At 46.5% G+C, this 18700-nt stretch overlaps 1 protein-coding gene across 1 annotated transcript in view; it reads left to right on the top strand.

Annotated features, from left to right (window-relative positions):
• Positions 1 to 436: 436 nt before the first annotated feature.
• TRAF3 (TNF receptor associated factor 3) overlaps positions 437 to 18700 on the top strand; it is a 138955-nt gene continuing 120691 nt past the window's right edge. Inside the window, exons 1-2 of the mRNA XM_060262026.1 lie at positions 437 to 677; positions 1932 to 1995. The gene's annotated coding sequence lies outside the window, so the exon portion shown is untranslated. The remainder of the gene's footprint in view (positions 678 to 1931; positions 1996 to 18700) is intronic.

Raw genomic sequence — 18700 nt, 5'->3', positions numbered from 1 at the left:
GGGTGCTGCCTCCACAGGGTTTAATCCGGCACTGCTCAGAGAGGCCTTTCCTTCTCGGTCACGGCTTCCCACGACTCAGAGAAAAGGCAAAACCCAGGTTTTGCTCCCCCCCGTCCCCAAGAAAGAAGAGCCTGCTTTGCAGGGCTGTAAGTGATTGTTTCCTCCCCGGTGTTGGCGAGGAGCAAGCCAGCCTCGGCTCAAATGAAACCCCCCTGTCCCCCGGGGTGAGATGGGGCCCTCTGCTTCCTCCTCCCCGGCCGCCCTTCCTCCCCTCCGCTGCCTGGCAGAGGAGGCGTCCATTCCGCCGGCGGCCGAGGGGCGGGACAGCGCGGCCGAGGCTCGTCCCCTTCCCCGCCCCCCTGCCCCGCCCCGCCTGCGCCCGAGAGCCGGTTTCCTCGCGCCGCCGCCGCGCCTCCTGCTGTGCGAAGAAAGAGCCGGGCAGGCAGGGCGCGAGGCAGGGAACGCGGCACGCCGGGGATTTCCAAGCCTGGGCTTGGAGGGCGGGAGAGGAAGTGCGGGGCGGGGTGGGGGAGAGAGCCGGGGCAGCGCACCAGGGACTTTCCAGCCGGGGCCGGGCGGCTGCGCTTGGGGCTGGCTTTGCTGCAGCAGCGCCGACGGCACCAGTGAGCGGCGGCGGGTCTCTCCCCCTCCTCGCAACGCAGGCAAGAGAGCAGCAGGTAGGGATGGCGGGCTGGGCTGGGCGACGGCTGCTGCTTGCTTGCTTTGCCTGCTGCGACGGCGGCTTCCTTTGCTGCATTGCCAGGGATTTGGTGGGGGGGGGGGGGAGAGCGAAGATGGTTGTGTCTGGAGGGGCGGGGAGGCGACGGCAGGAATGCAGGAGCTTCCAGCGAGGGGAGAGAGAGGCTGTTACCCGAGGGGTGTGTTGTGTGTGTATGTATGTATGCCGCTGGAGCGGGGGAGGCTGTTGTGGCTGCGCCGTTGTCTGTGCGATCTTGGCTGCTGGAGCCGAGACGAATGCATGCAGCCGGTGTGGCGAGATCCCCCGTGTAATTCGGCGCCTTGCAGGCTTTACCGACAGACAGAAAGCGAAGGGGGGGGGGGAGCCCGCGCTGCAGCAGTTTGTGGGACACTCCCCCCCCTCCAAAATCCAGGGCTGTTGCTGCTTCTCCACTCCCCCCCTCCCCTTTCCCCATAAGCCCCAACATTTATGCAGGGCTGCTCGGTATGCTGAAGCGAGGCGAATTCGGTCTCCTGCCTGCTGCCCCTGCGAGAGATTCCCCTCTCGGCTCGTGACTCCGGTTTGCTTAGATGCACACGGATCCTCATGCGCGCAGTCATGCTCCAAGCTGTTGCTTCTTTTTTTTTGTTTTCCTCCACCTTGTGTATGTGTCTCCGGGGGGAGAAGCTGCGATTGTTGTTTTTTTCGGGGGGCGGACGGGGGAGACAAGCAAAACTGCAAGCCACCCCCCCCCCCCCCCCATCTTCGCTGGACAGTAGCTCTGATCATTAAGTCTGTGAATGCAGAATCGTGTGGGGAGGGGGGGAGCATGCTTGCTCTGCGCCCAGAGGGTGCCTTGCATGCATGGGAGGTGTTTGAATCCAGAACGCTCTCCCTAATTTCTGGCTCCCTCCATATGCAGTCAGTGTGGGCGGGCCGGAGCCTTTAAAGGGGCAGCGTCTGTCTTTTCCAGAAGGTTTTTTTTTGGGGGGGGCGAGGGGTGGTGGGGTGGGATGCTTTAATTCACTTGTGGCAAACTCCTCCTTGTACCAACTTTGCATCTTCGAAGGCTGGCTGTGGCGTGGACTGCACGGATGCTCTGGCAGGTTGTATTTTCGGTTTCAGGCAAGGATTCGCTGGTCTCTGATGCAGGTTGAAAAAACAGAGGAAGGCATTAACCTGAGATAAAAAATTCGGTATAATAAGGGGTCCATCCTTTCTGATTGGGGACATTTTTTCTGTTCTTTCATAGGGAATAGCTTTGTAAGCCAGTACGGAAGGAACAGCTTGCTACTGTAAAAGGAGACAGCAAGAAGGTATTATAACATTATATTATAATTTTTTCCATTTCTCTCCTTGCTTTCGATGCTCATGATGTTAACATGCAGGGAATACTTGTTTGTGTATCATTACGTCATTGTTGTAGTGCCCTGAAGAAAAATAATTTGTGAAAAAGTTTATACTGAGTCATTTCTTTGCAGGTGAATCTATTAATTGTTAAAACCATAAGCAGATACATACATGTATATGTGCATAGAAGACAGAAGAAGGAAGCTCGGAAGCTCAGTGAGTAACAGATCTAACAGAGATGCACATAGACGAGAAGGTATAAAAAACCTGGAGAATCATGATTAACTTTTCATTCTAGCCATGCCTCCGTAGTGTGGTACCAACGTATCGCTGATGTACTCTTTGTAAGGTTACTAACTGCATGCAATTCTGTGCTTCACCCATCTAAATTTTATTTAAGCGTGTTCCTTTCAATTGTCATCTGGTGGTCGCAAAATGGAAGAGAATGTGGGAAGCACATTTTAAGGGCGTTGAGGCTAATCTTGTGTGGCCGCCGAGGAGGGAACAGTTGCTGTTATATAGTTGGGAATGAATCTTGTACGTTGTGATCAGTGAGTTTACAGGAAAACGGGTATGTTGCTATGGCTTTGGTGGGATGTATGTAGCTAAGCTTGGCTCAGTTTTGCCTGGTATTGACCTCCGAGCCTGAATTTCTTGTGACTTCTTAGAATTGCACCAGTTGTATTGTATGCTGGGTGTCTAATAAAGGAAAGAGGAGTTAGGGTCCCCCCCCCCTTTTCAGCATCCATGTCATTGAATGCAGTGTGGTGAATGGCTTACAATATGGATTCTGACACTGGCTACTGAGTAAAATAGATGTTTGAAGTCATGGTTAGGGTAGCCGAATCCTGACAAACAACTATGTCTGGGTCTGTAGCCCTCTTTGGTGTTGTTTTTCGCAGGAGGCATTAGAAATGACCACGGTTTATGCTCAGAAAAATAATAGCAGATAGTTCTGCAAAGTTGTATTTGGGCTTAAAAATATGTGTGCGCCGGAGTTTTAAAACACTTACAGCAGACGTGTTCTGCCTAGGAGACAAAATGACTCTTGTGCTTTGCATGCGTGGTTTCATGGTTATGTTGGGAAGCCCCTGAGTGTACTGGTTAAGAATGGAAACAGTGATCTTTCTTCGGCTTGGGCAGCAGAAGTATGCATGCTATGTGGGGTTTGTGCACATGCTTTGAAATATAAGCAGTGCTGAAAAGAGCTATGTTGGCACCTGTACAAAAAAAAAAGGTGCATTTCTTAAATGTACCTTGTTGCAAATTTCAGTTGGTATGAGGGCTAATACGTATAACCCCATTTTATGTGAAGTAGCAAAGGACTTAATCCCAGTCGAAAGCAGTTGTCGAAGGGTATTGTGGCTATCACTTTCTGAAATACATCAGGAACGACATTGGGTACCCATGCCAATTTGTTGTGGAATTGGAACTAGGTAGATAATTCTGGATGCTCTAAACAAGGCGTTGAAATCAGTTTAATGTACAAGTTGTTGCTGTGTCTTCAGAAGATATGAAACTACCTTGGGCTAGATTAACTTCTTGAGGTAATTTTTCTGTCATGTGATTGTTTCCTTTGTCATTGTTGAAGAATGGCACCCATGAAATTCTGGAATTTCACGAAATAGTCACAGAACGAGGCTGCTGTATGAATGGAAATGTAGAGTATCTGGATGCGTGCGAACTTGCTGTGTACGTGCGTAAATGTCCTCGAATGACTTCTCTATTGCAGTACGTACACTTGTGGCATGGGAGGGGGGAAGACACGCATGGGGTTGAACAGCGAAAGTGTGTATATCGTGCCGCCGGAGCAAAGTTCTTGAGTTTTGTTTTTGATTTAGATTCCAGCTATTCCAAATATATCTGGAATTTGTCTATTTAAGCAAAGTACATATGATTTTAGTAGCCAGACTCGCCACCACCAGCTTTCTTCCTTAAATATTAGCATACCCTTTCTTCCCAAAATACTCCGCTGGCTTAAATAGGATGGGGCATTGTTTCCCACCCTCTCCCCCAGTATGGTCTCTTTGGTTAACTCACTATCTACTGGAAAGTAAGGTTTTTTTCTGATTTTCCTTGGCTGCAGCCATTGAGTTAGTTCCTAGGAACTCTGTGAGAAGAAGCAGCTTCAATGGCAGGGGAAGTAAAACTGCATTTCCAGCCTATTCAATGGATGTGTCATCCCATCTTCATGTTCGTGCTACATCCCTGCAATGGCTTATTATTTGTATTGAGTCTGAGCTCATAAAATGTTAATGCGTGTAGTTCTGCACCATGCACTTCTGTTTCCAACTTGTACATGGAATGCTGAATAGACTATCCAGGCCTATTCCATTGGATTTTGACTGCAGACCCTTTGAAAATGCTGTCCGTAAGTGGACATCTGGTGGGACAGAGGTTCTCAGAAGGTGTCATCTTGCTTCCCCACCTTTTTCTAAGATGTTCATTTTGACTGCCCCATAGTACAGCAATGGCTGATGGGAATTGTAGTTTTCTAAGATCAACCTATTGCATGACTTTCTTCTGCATCCAAAGGACTTTGATATCTTCTTAGGAATGTAGAATGTTTCAGGATTTCCTCACAGGAACACTGTACAGGAGGAAAATCGTAACCATATCCAGACTATCCTTGTGTTACTCTTGATTCTGTTTCCACAGAAAATTCTGTGGCAGTTGTATAGATTTTTTTAAAAAACATTTGTTATGTATTGTGCCTGTGTTGCAGTTTATACTAGAGATAAGGCATACTATAAATATTTTAGATAAATATGAACATAACTATCTTCCTGTTACTAATGGGATGTCTCTTTAACGTGAACGAGGTAATAATGGTGGATGCTGCATTTGGTGATGTGGCTCCAGTGAACAATTTATTGTGTGGGAAGACGGAAATAGTTGCTGGTAATTCTGGGATTGTCTTTCCACACTGGTCCCCTGAGGATGCTCAGAACTACCATAGGACAGGGGCGGCCAACGGTAGCTCTCCAGATGTTTTTTGCCTACAACTCCCATCAGCCCCAGCTATTGGCCATGCTGGCTGGGGCTGATGGGAGTTTTAGGCAAAAAACATCTGGAGAGCTACCGTTGGCCACCCCTGCCATAGGAGCATCCTGTTAATCTCAAATGTATTTGAATGTAAAGCACTGGAGGGTTGTTGACATATGAAAATACCACCTTATTGTTGACGAGCACTTTTGTCCCCCCACCTTCTCAGAAAGATACTAATCACATTGGAGCTTTTGATGGATTCTCCAGTAATACTTTTTTTTTTCATTCTAAAATGCAGAAAATGTTCTTATTAATGATTAACAAAGATGTTTTAGATTATTTTCAGCTTTTCAAGGGTGATAAAACTGCATACATGAATCGTGTCATTCATTTTAACTTTAACCTGTCTTATCCCAAAGAATAGGAAGCAGCACACAGTGGGGAACCATCTGGGCACATCTGTCCCACCAGATGTTGAGACATGAACATATTGTTTTTACAGGGCCTACAGACATAAAATCCAGTGGAAAAGGCCTGAATTGCATTCCACATATAAACGGGAACTCACTTGATGGTTCAGAACTACATCTTTAAATGATGATGTGGAATTATGTATTAAGTTTATGCCAAGGAAAAGGATGGATGGGAAGATAGATATAGAGGCTAGTTCTCTTTTTGATCACCAATTATAGCCACCCAACTGAGCCCAAATCAAATACCTTCTTCTTCAAGTTCACGTTTTTGAGTCTGCTAAGGAAGAATTTCCCTCAGTATTGCCATTGCAAAACATCCCTTTGCCTACTTTTTTCATTTTGAATATAGTATAAATATTCACCATTAATTCCAGTCTACAGAACACATCCATTTTATTTTTGATCATACTGTTTTTTAGATCTTTTAAATATATTTGTTCATAGGTGATCCTTCACCATCTTTACTCATTAATGTTTACCTCATGACTTTTTTCTGGAGAAATGGCTATTGTCTTTGGGTCAGATTGCAATTAGTTGTGGATTGATATACAGTAGGTAAAGGTTAGTGCTCTAGTAATGTCTCAGAAGAAATGAGCGGATCCATTGTGAGACTGTTGCTGTAACCTGAGGCAACATTATGAAGATCTGACTAGCATAAGTAGGCCGCCTTCTGGAGAAAAGTGCTGTCACTTTCTTGATTGATAAGGTGCTGAATGATTTTAGAAAGCCTCAGTTAAAGAGGTAATGTGGGTCCAAGAACACCTCAAGAGACAGAAGTGCCCCATAATTGATGAGTGTCCACATTTCTCTCCTTGCTCTGTTGTCATGAGGACAATTGGTCATTTTGCAGGGGTAGTTCAGGTTTGGTTTTTGAATGGGTCATCCCTGTCTAGGCCATTGTGAAATGTAGAGGAGGGAGCAAAGTGCTGTCAGTATCCCAGTGGCTCCTCCCTTCAGATCTTAGCATGATCTCATCCAGTGTTCTTTCTTGAACTTAAGATTGAGGTGGTGGGAAGGCTCAGTTCTTTTTTCAGAAACGGTTCTGTGTGATGTCCATCACCTCACCACACTGCAGGCTTTTACTGAGAACACAGAATCATAGAGTTGGACCTCCAGGGTCATCTAGTCTAACCTCCTCACAATGCAGGAAATTCACAAATACTTCCCCCTACACCCCAGTGGCACTTGCTTCACACCCAGAAGATGGCCAACCCCCCCCCCCCCAAAAAAAAAAAACCCTCCAGGATCGCTGGACAAGCTGGCCTGGAGAAATATTGCTGCCTGACCCTGAAGTGGTGAACAGCATTCCCTGGATATGTAAAAAAGGGCTATGAAAACTAAGCAGTGATGCAACCCTTCCTGCCGTCCTTCTCATGATCTGCCTACATTTACAGAATAAGCATTGCTGTCGGATGGCCATCTAGTCTATGTTTAAAAACCTCTGAAGGAGGAGAGTCTACCTTACTCCTGAGGAAGCATGTTCTGCTGAGGAACTGCTTTGTCAAGAAATTCTTCCTGATGTTTATTTGAAAACTTCTGATTTAATTTCAACCCATTGGTTTTTGCCCAGCCTTCTGGGCCATAGAAAATAACTCTGCACCATCCTTTGTATGACAGCCCTTCAGGCACTAGAAGATGGTGATCATATCACCCCTCAGTCATCTCCTGTCTAAGCTTCTTCATCGAAAGGGTGATTAACATGTGGAATTCACTGCCACAGGAGGTGGCGGTGGCTACAAGCATAGCCAGCTTCAAGAGGGGATTGGATAAAAATATGGAGCAGAGATCCATCAGTGGCTATTAGCCACAGTATGTGTATATATATATATATATATGTGTGTGTGTGTGTGTATACACACACACACACACACACACACACATATATACATACATACACACACACATATTGGCCACTGTGTGACACAGAGTGTTGGACTGGATGGGCCATTGGCCTGATCCAACATGGCTTCTCTTATGTTCTTATGTGTGACACAGAGTGTTGGACTGGATGGGCCATTGGCCTGATCCAACATGGGTTATCTTATGTTTTTATGTGACACAGAGTGTTGGACTGGATGGGCCATTGGCCTGATCCAACATGGCTTCTCTTATGTTCTTAAGCCTCAACTCCTTTGGCCTTACATCATAGGACTTGTACTGACTTCTAGGACAAGTTAAGTGGTCTTCCAAATACTTGACCTATCTGGAGTGGCAGCCCCTTCAATGTTAATTATCAAGATTTGCTCAGGTGTGCTCACTGCTTCAGAACCCATTCCATAGTATTCTTTGGCAATGTCAACTGCCTAGGAAGCCAACATTAAAATTGTGTGCATTTAAATATGGGCTAATAGGACACCGGTTTGGGACATCTGGTGTTCTACTTGTCTTGTGGAAGATGCTCCAGACAACATTTTTTGAGTTAAAAAAAAACAAACATTTCTATCCAAGCAACACTGAGCAGAAATTAAATTCTTACTATATGACATAATGTGCTAACATCCCTAGAGAGCTTACTGAGTGGGGATTCAAACTGGGTATCACATTCTCAACACTCTAGTCCAGGGTCCCCAACATAATGCCTACTGAAACCATGGCACTTGTCAGCACCTTTCCTGGTACTCACCAAATGTTTTTAGAAAGCAGGTGGGCCTTGTGGGTCTGTTGCCCAGCTGGGCCTCAGTCACCACCAGAGGAGTGATAGGTGGGGTAGATTAAACCATTGTTTTTGCTGTAGCTATCAACCCAGTTTTATTTTCTCTCTTTCTTTCCCAGTGCATTTTTTTAAAAAAATACTCCTGTTATCTTCTACATTAAGGTTTTTTCTGTGTTTTGGCTCAGTCTCCTCAGTTTTTGGTTGACGGCTTCCTGCGGCAGCCATTTTATAGATGGGCCTGCGCCACCTGATGTCAGAATTCCAAAGGTGTCCACAGGCTCATAAAGTTTGGGAACCTCTGCTCTAGTCCACAGTATTACACTACCTTTTCAAGCATTTTGGATTCAGCTAGCTTTGTTGCATGCATGGAGTTAAGTGCATTGGCATCATTTGCACTAGCAACAACTCAGGTGGCCCCTCTTATTTACGTTTGTAGTCTTGTCTAGAATTTTAAATCACAGATGACTGGTGTTCTTGTTTGTACTCCATTTTACATTTAAAAGACACTTCAGAGATGCATCTTCTCATAAAAAATTCTAAGAAAAATGGATGGCAGCTTTGAAAAAGACCCGGTCTGAAGAGCGGCTAGGTGCTACAAATAAATTTGTACTACCCATACTGCAGTGTGTTTTTATTATACATGCAGTAACTTGACAGATAGCAGAAGAACATTTTCTGTTGTTTTTAATAGATGATCTGGGAGTTGTTTCCAGGCCTCATAAAAATGGCTTAGCTCTGGAGAGCTTTTCTTCAAGATATATGTTAAAGAAGAGGATCTACACATACCACAATGTACAGACACTGAGGGTTTGCCCTGTCAGGAAGATACTAAGTTATTCATGTAGCAAGGAAACTGAATCTTAAGACATGTCTGACTTGGAGACCTGTTTGTTTGGGATGTGTTTGTATTTTGTAATCTGCAGTGAGAGACACAATCATTGAAGGAAATATATCAAACCAGGTGTCACAGTAGATTTTTGGTGATCGGAGAGCATTTGTTCTTGGTTGCAAAATGGAGAAGTGTCTCTGAAGAACATAAGAACCCTGCTGGATAGGACCAGTGGTCCATCTAGTCAGGATCCTGTCTCACACAGTAGCCAATCAGTTCCTCTGGGGGGCCAACAAAGGAGCATAGAGGTTGAGACCTTCCCCTGATGTTGCCTCCTGACACTGGGATTCAGAGGTTTAGACCTCTTAATGTGGAGGTTCCCCTCAGTCATCATGGCTAGTAGCCTCTGATAGACCACTCATAGAGTGTGGATGGTCTTCTGATCGCAGGAGACCATTTTCTAATCCAGTTAATGGGATTTCTTTGTGGTATGGTTTGTTGCTTAATCTGCATTATAATATAATAATAATAATACATTTTATTTATATCCCGCCCTCCCCGCTGGAGCAGGCTAAGGGTGGCTCACAACATATTAATCCATTATACAATAAAATCATACAATTCAAAAGCTATTACATTATAAAACCAACATTTAAAACATTTCTATTTAAAATTAACATTTCTGGTGCTATATTATAAATTTAATTATGATTGTAATGGCGGGAAACACAGCGAGTCTATCAATGGCTCAATAACCAAGCGAAGGCCATCTTAAAAAGAATGGTCTTGGAGGCCCTGCGGAATGGCTCAAGACTCCGCAGGGCCCGCACTTCATCTGGAAGTTGATTCCACAGGTGTGGAGCTGCAATGGATAAGGCCCGTTCCCATGTGTTCTTCAATTTGGCCTTCTTAGGCCCAGGGATGTTCATAGTGGGTTCTGTGCATGGTAGAATCTCAGAGTAAGTGATAACAAGCTCTTTAATAGGAGTGACATAGTGTAGGGTCACATTAAAAGACTGGCATTAGGGGCCACAGGCCAAACTTATATACATCTCTGGATTCCAGCACAAGCATGTTATTGTGTCATTCAAACCAGTGGGGGCTTGTGATTGGTCCTGGGCTGCAGGGATTTTAATCCTGCAGCCCTTTGTTCCCAAGTCCCCAAACTCAGTCCATATGGCTCCGATGAGCCAGGTGGAAACATCCAAAGTCTTCCCTTGAGTCCACATATATAACATCCCTCCCCCCTTAGTTCGCAAGCCCCTAGTGAACATAGTCTTTAAGGTATGCGGGCTTCCTGTGCTTTTGCGTCGACCGCCTGGGCACCGGAGGTGGCGGCGACACAGTTTCTACTTCCAGCGTTATTGGCAGATGCCCTGGTGCTGAGGGGAAATCTGTCAGCTGGATGGGGTCCCCCAAGGTCTCTGGCATGGATGGTGGTCCCGTCTGTTCCACTGGTTCTGGCACGGGTGTAGCAGCTGGCTTTTCTGCTTCCTCCGGCTCAGGCGTTGTTTTGCCTAGAGCTGGCATCGGGGAGGTTGCGTTCTCGTCCTCGTCTTCCCCCCCGGGCACCTCTTGCGCATGTAATTGGTCAATGTGTTGCTTTATTGTGAATCCCTCCTCTGAGATGACTTTGTACATGACGGCCCCTAGTAGTCGGGATACTTGTGCTGGTATCCATGCTGCCTCCCCCGAAGTTTTTGGCAAATACGAAGTTTCCTGTGTCGAACCCCCGGGGGGGGTGCAGATTGCCTCTGGCACCTCTTGCAGGTCAGGCGCGCGGTCCGGGTGCATGCGATCCAGGAGGGTTGTCAGCCGCTAGCCCATGAGAAGCTCTGCTGGGCTGCAGCCGGTGACCGTACTAGGGGTGGAATGTTGCGCCAGAGGCACTTGGTGAGGCGCGCTTCTCACTCCCCCTATATGATGTGGCGGAGCATTTCCTTCGTAGCCCGCACCATTCTCTCCGCTTGGCTGTTTGTGGCAGGGTGAAAGGGGGGCCGACCTTATGTGTTTTATTAAATTCCGGCCACAAAAATCCTGATACTCGACTGAGGTGAAGGTCGTCCTATTATCAGATACTGGGAGGCCATGCGTGGCGAAAACCCTGCGGAGCGCCCCCTAATGCCGCCCGAGAAGAGGTGGAGGCTACTGGCACTACCTCTAGCCATTTGGAGTAGGAGTTCACAATGAGGAAGAATATATACCCTTGAAAAGGCCCCACAAAGTCGAGGTGTAGGCGGGACCAAGTACGAGTGGACTCCCACTGTTGGACCAGGGTGTGGGGCACTGCTGGACGGGTCTCCTGGCATGACTGACATCGGGCCACCCAGGATTCAATGGCATCGTCAATTCCTGGCCACCATACATAGCTGCGGGCCATCACCTTCATGCGTACAATCCCCGGATGGGTTTCATGCAGCGCTGATAGGACTCGCTGCCGCAGTACCAGGAACACCACCACCCTACTTCCCCACAACAGGCATCCTTTATGCACAGTTTGTCCTGGCGGGATGCAAACGCCAAGAATTCCGAGCCCACCCGTCCTTCTGGCCACCCCCTCCACACCCAGTCCAGAACTCGGGAGAGAGTTTTGTCCTTGGAAGAGCAGCGGGCAATGTTCTTTGCATGTACCGGGCAGTCCAGGAGTGCTTCCAGTGACATGATCTGGAACACAGGGTCTGGGTCCATGGAGAGCAGAGGCAGGCGGCTCAGAGCACCAGCGTGTCCCATCGCTTTCCCTGGGCGGTACTTAAGGTCATACTGATAACTCGCCAGGAAGATGGACCACCTCAACACCCATGGTGAAAGCATTTGGGGCGTTTGGTGGTCAGGGGCAAACAGGCCCAGCAGGGGCTTGTGGTCCGTCAAGATAGTAAAGGGCTGGCCGTACAGGTAATCTTGGAATTTTTTTACCCCTGCCACGATAGCCAGGCCCTCTTTGTCTATCTGAGCGTAGTTTCGATTTGGTTTCTGTAAGGTCCTGGAATAATATGCTACTGGAGCCTAGTGACTATCCGGCAGTCTGTGAGCCAACACTGCGCTGACCCCATAAGGCGAGGCGTTGCATGCAAGCACAATGGGTAGCCGCTTGTTGAAGTGCGCCAGCAAGCTGTTTGAAGTTAAAATGTCTTTTACTGCCTGGAAAGCAGCGGCTTGCCGACGAACCCAAACCTACAGTGCCCTTTTGTCCAGCAGTGTGTGCAAGGGCTCTGCTACCGCCGCCTTGTGGGGAAGAAAGGCATGGTAGAAATTAAGAATTCCCAAGAACGATTGCAGTTCTGCCTTGGCGGGAGTCAGCGCATCACAAATGGCCTTTATTTTGTCCTGGGCTGGATGAATGCCGCTCGCGTCATCTGTATACCCCAGAAAGTCTATGGTGGGCACCCCCAATACACATTTCTCCCATTTTTCCTTTTACCCTGTCCCCTCAAAACGCTGCAACACCATTTGGAGGCGGTCGGCGAATTTTTCCTCTGTGGCTGCCGCAATCAGCACATCGTCGAAGAACGGCTGGACCCCGGGAATGCCTTTAAGAAGGGAGTCCATCAATTTCTGAAACAGTCCCAGAGCCACGTTGACCCTGAACTGCAAGTGTCTAACTCTGCAGGTCCCCCAGTGCGTCACAATGGTTTGAGCTTCTGCTGTGGCAGCGTCCACAGGGAGCTGTTGGTATGCCTGTGCCAAATCTAGTTTCCCAAAATTTTTTGCTCCCGCTAAAGATGCTAACACGTGGCTCACCACTGGAATGGGGTATGCATGGCCTTGCAATGCCTTATTAATCGTACATTTGTAGTCAGCGCAGATGCGTACGCTGCCATTGGGTTTGATCGGGGTTACTATGGGAGTTTCCTACTTCGCATTAGTGACTGGTTCCAGGACCCCTTGGTCTATGAGGCGGTCGAGCTCCTCTTCGATCTTGGGCCTAAGAGTTAGTGGCATGCGCCTGCCTTCAGCCGTATGGGCTGTGTGTTGGGGTCCAGTTGTAATGCTACGGGGGCTCCGGTGTACATCCCCAGAGTCCCATCGAAAATAGCAGGGAACTCTTCGCACACCTTTTGAAAATCCCTTTGAATGGGGGTGTAATGGATCCCTGTCACTTGGGTGCCCCTGGCCTGGAACCAGGACTGACCTAGAAGGCTGCACAGATCGCCCTCCACCACGATGAGGGGTAGCTTGCCCTTGAACTTTCTGTACTTAATGTGGACCAGACCCACTCCCAGGACTGCAACCTCTCGCTTCTGAAAGTCCCAGACTATGAATGAGGTTGGTTGTAACTGGACTCCCCCCCCCCCGGGGCACATTGCCCTGAACATGCGGGCCGAAATGACTGTCTGGCCCGACCGGGAGTCTACCTCCATTTTGCAGGGCTTGCCTTCCGTGAACACAGTCACGTAATATTTATCCAGGAAGGGAAGGGGCAACTGGCATACCTGGGTCCCTAAAGTGGTAAGTGCCTGGATGTCATCCACTAGTGCGACCTCATCACGGCAGCCATTCTGTTGGCGAGGAGTGAACTTCACGAGCAGGGTCACTTCCAGTTGTGTACCGTACTCCGCCTTCCTTCCCAGGTCTCACAGGCGGGCTAGGAAGGTCCCTACGGTCTCGTTCGGCTCCTGGAAACTGTCGAGGAACTATAGCTTCCGGGTGAGGAGAGTAGGCTTTGGGACGAAATGGCCGGTCAGCACCTCGATGATCTTGTTGAAGGAAGATGCCTCAAGCATGACCAGGCCCTTTGCTAGCTGTAGTGTGGCAATGCCACAGTTGCTCAGCAGGATGGCTTTCTTGATTTCGGGTCCATCATCCTTGATTCGCTGTGCCACGAGGTGGTACTTGAGTCTTTTGACCCAGGCTTCCTAGGCCTCGGGCTGCACCATGTCGAACTCCGGAATGGAGTTTTGCGATCCAGACGCAGCAGCCATGATCGGGCTAAGTGGCGGTGCCTGTTGCACAGCGGCACTGGAGCTCGATGCGCTTGGCGGTGTCGGGGTGTCCTGGACCTCGCTCATCTGGATCCCATCCTCGTCGCCACTATAATATAGTTGGTTCTATGCATGGCAGAGTCTCAGAGCAAGTGATAACAAGCTCTTTAATAGGAATGGCATAGTATAGGGTCACATTACAAGACTGGCGTTAGGGGCCATGGGCCAAACTTATATACATCTCTGAATTCCCGCGCAAGCATGTTATTGGGTCATTCAAACCGGTGGGGGCTTGTGATTGGTCCTGGGCTGCAGGGATTTGAATCCTGCAGCCGTTTGTTCTCAAGTCCCCAAGCTCAGTCCATATGGCTCCAATGAGCCTGGCGGAAGCATCCAATGTCTTCCCTTGAGTCCACATACATAACATGCATGTCCCACTGAAAGCACAGTAACCTAAGTAGCACATGTGATGAATCAAAGAAAGCTAGAAAAAATAAGACACATTAAAAAAAGGAGGTTGGCTCTTTGGGAGGTGGGCAGTATTCCCTCCTATCTGGGTTAATGTGAGCTAACTCAGTTTTTTAGCCTCTGGCTCACACATTTTTGTCTTTGGTCAGGAAAAATGGTTCCAAAGCAAACTAATTTATGCTGTAGCTCACAACTTTAATGCCAGTGACTCATAAAATACAATTTTTGCTCACAAGGCTCCACAGCTTAAAAGGGAGTATTGGAGGTGGGTGGGCTCTCATTCTTTAGAGATTTTTAAACAGCAGTCCTGATTCTGTGAACTTAGACAGATCATGAAAAGGAGGGCAAGAAGGGTTGTATCAGTGCTTAGTTCTTGTGACTCTTTTCTTACATGCGCAGGGAAATGCTGATGGCCTCTTTGGGGTCAGGAAGCAATATTTTTCCAGTTTGACCAGGGATCATGGAGGTTTTTTCCCATCTTTTGTGCATAGAGCAGGGGTCACTGTGTGTGTGTGGGGAGATATTTGTGAATTTCCTGCATTGTGCAGGGGATTGGACTAGATGACCGTGGAGGTCCCTTCAAAGTCTATGATTCTACCAGTGGCTTGAGGCATCATGGTATCTGTTGGAGATCTTGACAATTTGTGTCTTTGGCTTTGGGAGCTGGCCCCAAAATTTAGGAGCCAGACTCTTTTTTCAGCCTTCAGTTTTGTATTGTGGTAATCATATTTTCCTCATTATTGCTACCACAAAGTCCAATCCTAGTCTCTTCACAGTTTATTGTGACTCAAGCTTTGTCACAGCCATAAATACATAAAGGAGTAACTTTGGTTGTCATCGGTACTGCAGCATAGAACTTACTTCTAACTCCGACCTACCTTCTCCCCAGATTCTCATAATTTCATTATTACCTTTAAAAGCTTCATTTATTTAAATATTGGAGCCAGTGTAGAAAGCAAGTGGTGAAGGAATGAATTCATCCAGCACCATGGAAGGTCACTGATGTCAGAAGCTTCATTCAGATGCATTTTGTGTTATACAGCAAAACTTGCTCTGATCTAAAATGATAAATAAGCTTTGTACATTGTACACACACTGAGGATTGACAAAAGGAACTACAATAAAATCGCTGCTGAAAATACTATGTATCACAATGAAATTTTCAGGCACCATGGCAATCTGGTGTCTGGGATTTGTCAAGCCGTGCTGTATTGCGTGATTTTAAAAAATTATGAACACAAACATGAAGGTTCCTTATACTTAATCAGGCATTGGTCATTGCTCTCTACTCAGACTGGCAGTGACTCTTCAGGGTCTCTGGTGGAGTTCTTTCACATGACCTACTTCCTGATTTTAGGTGGAGATGTCTGGGATTGAACCCAGGACCTTGTGCATGCAAAAAGAAGAAGGTATTGGATTTATATCCCGCCCTATACTCTGAATCTCAGAATGGTCACAATCTCCTTTACCTTCCCTCCTCTCACAACATGAGGTAGATGGGGCCGAGAGAGCTCTTACAGCAGCTGCCCTTTCAAGGACAACTCCTACGAGAGCTACGGTTGACCCAAGGCCATTCCAGCAGGTGCAAGTGGAGGAGTGGGGAATCAAACCCAGTTCTCCCAGATAAGAGTCCACTTACTTAACCACTGCACCAAACTGGCTCTCACAAGGCAGATGCTCTACCAGTGAGCCATGACTCCACCTAGTGCTTATCAAAATACCTTACTAAATGTTAAACTGATGGTGTATACGTTTTTTGAACACCATTTCCTTTTAATTTTTGCAGCTATCTATTTTAAAAAGTTTGCCTTTTTCTGTACTGATTAATGCTTGGAATTTCTTTGGTGACTGTTTGTGCAGTCCTTCAGCTTTGCTACTTGGGTTTCTTGAAGGACTTACAATTATGCACAGATGTATCCACTCCTTCCTCTGTGAGTGAGATTTGATGCTAAAGAAACTTAAACATGGATTTCCTTCCATTTGGTATTGTAAAGCTGGTACAGAGTTAATTTCCCAATGTGAAAGTCAAATAGTTCTCATCCTCTACCAGATCTTAAGAATACTTGTTTTGTATTCGAATGTACATTTCAAAGTTTGAAGATGGTCTTTGCTTCTAACAGCATGATTACCTTAAGTATTTTATTTTTGCATGAAGTTGTATCTTTTACCATGGAAGATTTTCCTTTCAACGTCTTAAAAAGAGAGCCTTCATTTCAGAATATGAATTTTGCAATATTTTAAAAACCAAACACAGAGTGCCACCAGCAAGACATTTAAAATTTACTACTTGTGTGGTTTTCTATGGTGAAGAATGACGTTATGTAATATATTGTTAGAGTTTCCAAAACCTTCATCTGATTCCAGGTGGTTAGCTATGGTGAACCTAGATATGAGTTGATTCTGCAGTCAGTGAAATGATACTCTGTGATAAACCTCTCTCTCGTCTTAGAAACTGAGAAACATTTGCTTTCTAAAGAAGCATGGATTTGTATTTTATTTTATACCTCTCTCTTCTCCCAAAGCTGCTTACACCGTTCTCCTCTCCTCTGTTTTAGCCTCACAACAATATTGTGAGCCTGTGAGGTAGGTGCAGCCCCATGGCACAGAGTGGTAAAGCTGCAGTACTGCAATCTGAGCTCCCTGCTCATGACTTGAGTTTGATCCTGGCAGAAGCTGGGTCCAGGTAGCCAGCTCCAGGTTGACTCAGCCTTCCATCCTTCCGAGGTCGGTAAAATGAGTACCCAGCTTGCTGGGGGGAAAGTGTAGATGATTGAGGAAGGAAATGGCAAACCACCCTGTAAAAAGTCTGCCGTGAAAATGTTACGAAAGCAACATCACCCCAGAGTCGGAAATGACTGGTGCTTGCACAGGGGACTACCTTTACCTTTTTTGAGGTAGGTTAGTCTGAGAATGTGTTATGGCCCCCCGGTTCATCACCAGCAAGCTTCCATGATAGACTGGGGATTCGAACCTGGGGCTCCAATATCCTAGTCTGACACTCCAGTCACTGTGTCACACCATCTCTGTGGCTGGATCTGGTCATGCTTTGTCAGAATATGGGTGAGGAGAAAGTTCTCATGGATCAGATATATGTCTCCATACTAGTTTCTACTTAGCTATTGATCTGGAACATTTAAAAAAATATTTTTATTCTGGAAAACAGTTGCTCTACCATAGCTAATTTTCCTCTCGTGTGAATTGGGGCAGCCATGTGTTCAAACTAGCGATTGTATAGATGTGCTGAATATGGGCATTGATGGGTTTGATAGTGTTTTCTTATGCCAGCTTCAGCATTCACATGCTGTTGATGTCGTTTTCTTTTTGCTGTATACCTGACCTTTGACCCTGCAGGGTTCTAAAGGGACCAGTGCAATGACTGTTTCACTTAACTTCTGAGTGACATAGCTGCAAGTTCCATTGAAGCAACTGCGTTAATCTCCCACCACAAAAACAAGTCCTCTTATGCCTCCTGGGAGAGGTTTCATTTTCTGCTTTTCTGTTAAGTAACTTTGTAGCCCCTGAAAATTTTCCAGTAAATCTGTTCATCTTTAAAATTGATAAGAAGCTATCAAAGATTTCAAATTGATAAGAAGCTCCTTGTTGATTGATAAGAAGCTCCTGAGGGCCAGTTTGGTGTAGTGTTTAAGTGTGCGGACTCTTATCTGGGAGAACCGGGTTTGATTCCCCACTCCTCCACTTGCACCTTCTGGAATGGCCTTGGGTCAGCCATAGCTATCACAGGAGTTATCCTTGAAAGGGCAGCTTCTGGGAGAGCCCTCTCAGCCCCATCCACCTCACAGGGTGTCTGTTGTAGGGGAGGAAGATAAAGGAGATTGTGAGCCACTCTGAGATTCTGAGTGGAGGGCGGGATATAAATTAAATATCTTCTTCTTGTTTGTTGGAAGATAGATGCGAACTTGGCATTTAGATATGTATCTTTATCCTCCATACTTGAAATACTGCTGCCCTGTTCAGATATAAGTGATGTGGTAAATGACTGCTTCTATCTGCCAGTCTGTATAATCAGTTTACTTATTTGTTCTGCTCCTGTTGCTATGCTGGGCAGGAAACCTAAACCTCAGTTTTACAAATTTGCAAAATAGAAGAGAACACCGTGTTAAATGCCAGGTGAGGAAAATAAAGTGGAAGTAGGCATGAAGGCAAGTTGAGAGGAGATTTCACGGTAATATCTTAGAACAGAAGCCTGTCATATTGATAACGGAAGAGCTTTCTAGGAATTCTGGCGCAGCAAAGTAAACAAACAAGAAAATGTAGCCAAGAGAGAGCATATGGAAGCTGGAATTTGGAAAGAAGATTTGTATCTGAATGAAGATATAAGAC

The sequence above is a fragment of the Heteronotia binoei genome, chromosome 21 (assembly GCF_032191835.1).
Source record: "Heteronotia binoei isolate CCM8104 ecotype False Entrance Well chromosome 21, APGP_CSIRO_Hbin_v1, whole genome shotgun sequence".
NCBI classification, from domain to species: Eukaryota; Metazoa; Chordata; class Lepidosauria; order Squamata; family Gekkonidae; genus Heteronotia; species Heteronotia binoei.
This window is presented reverse-complemented; position numbering and strand designations above follow the sequence as displayed.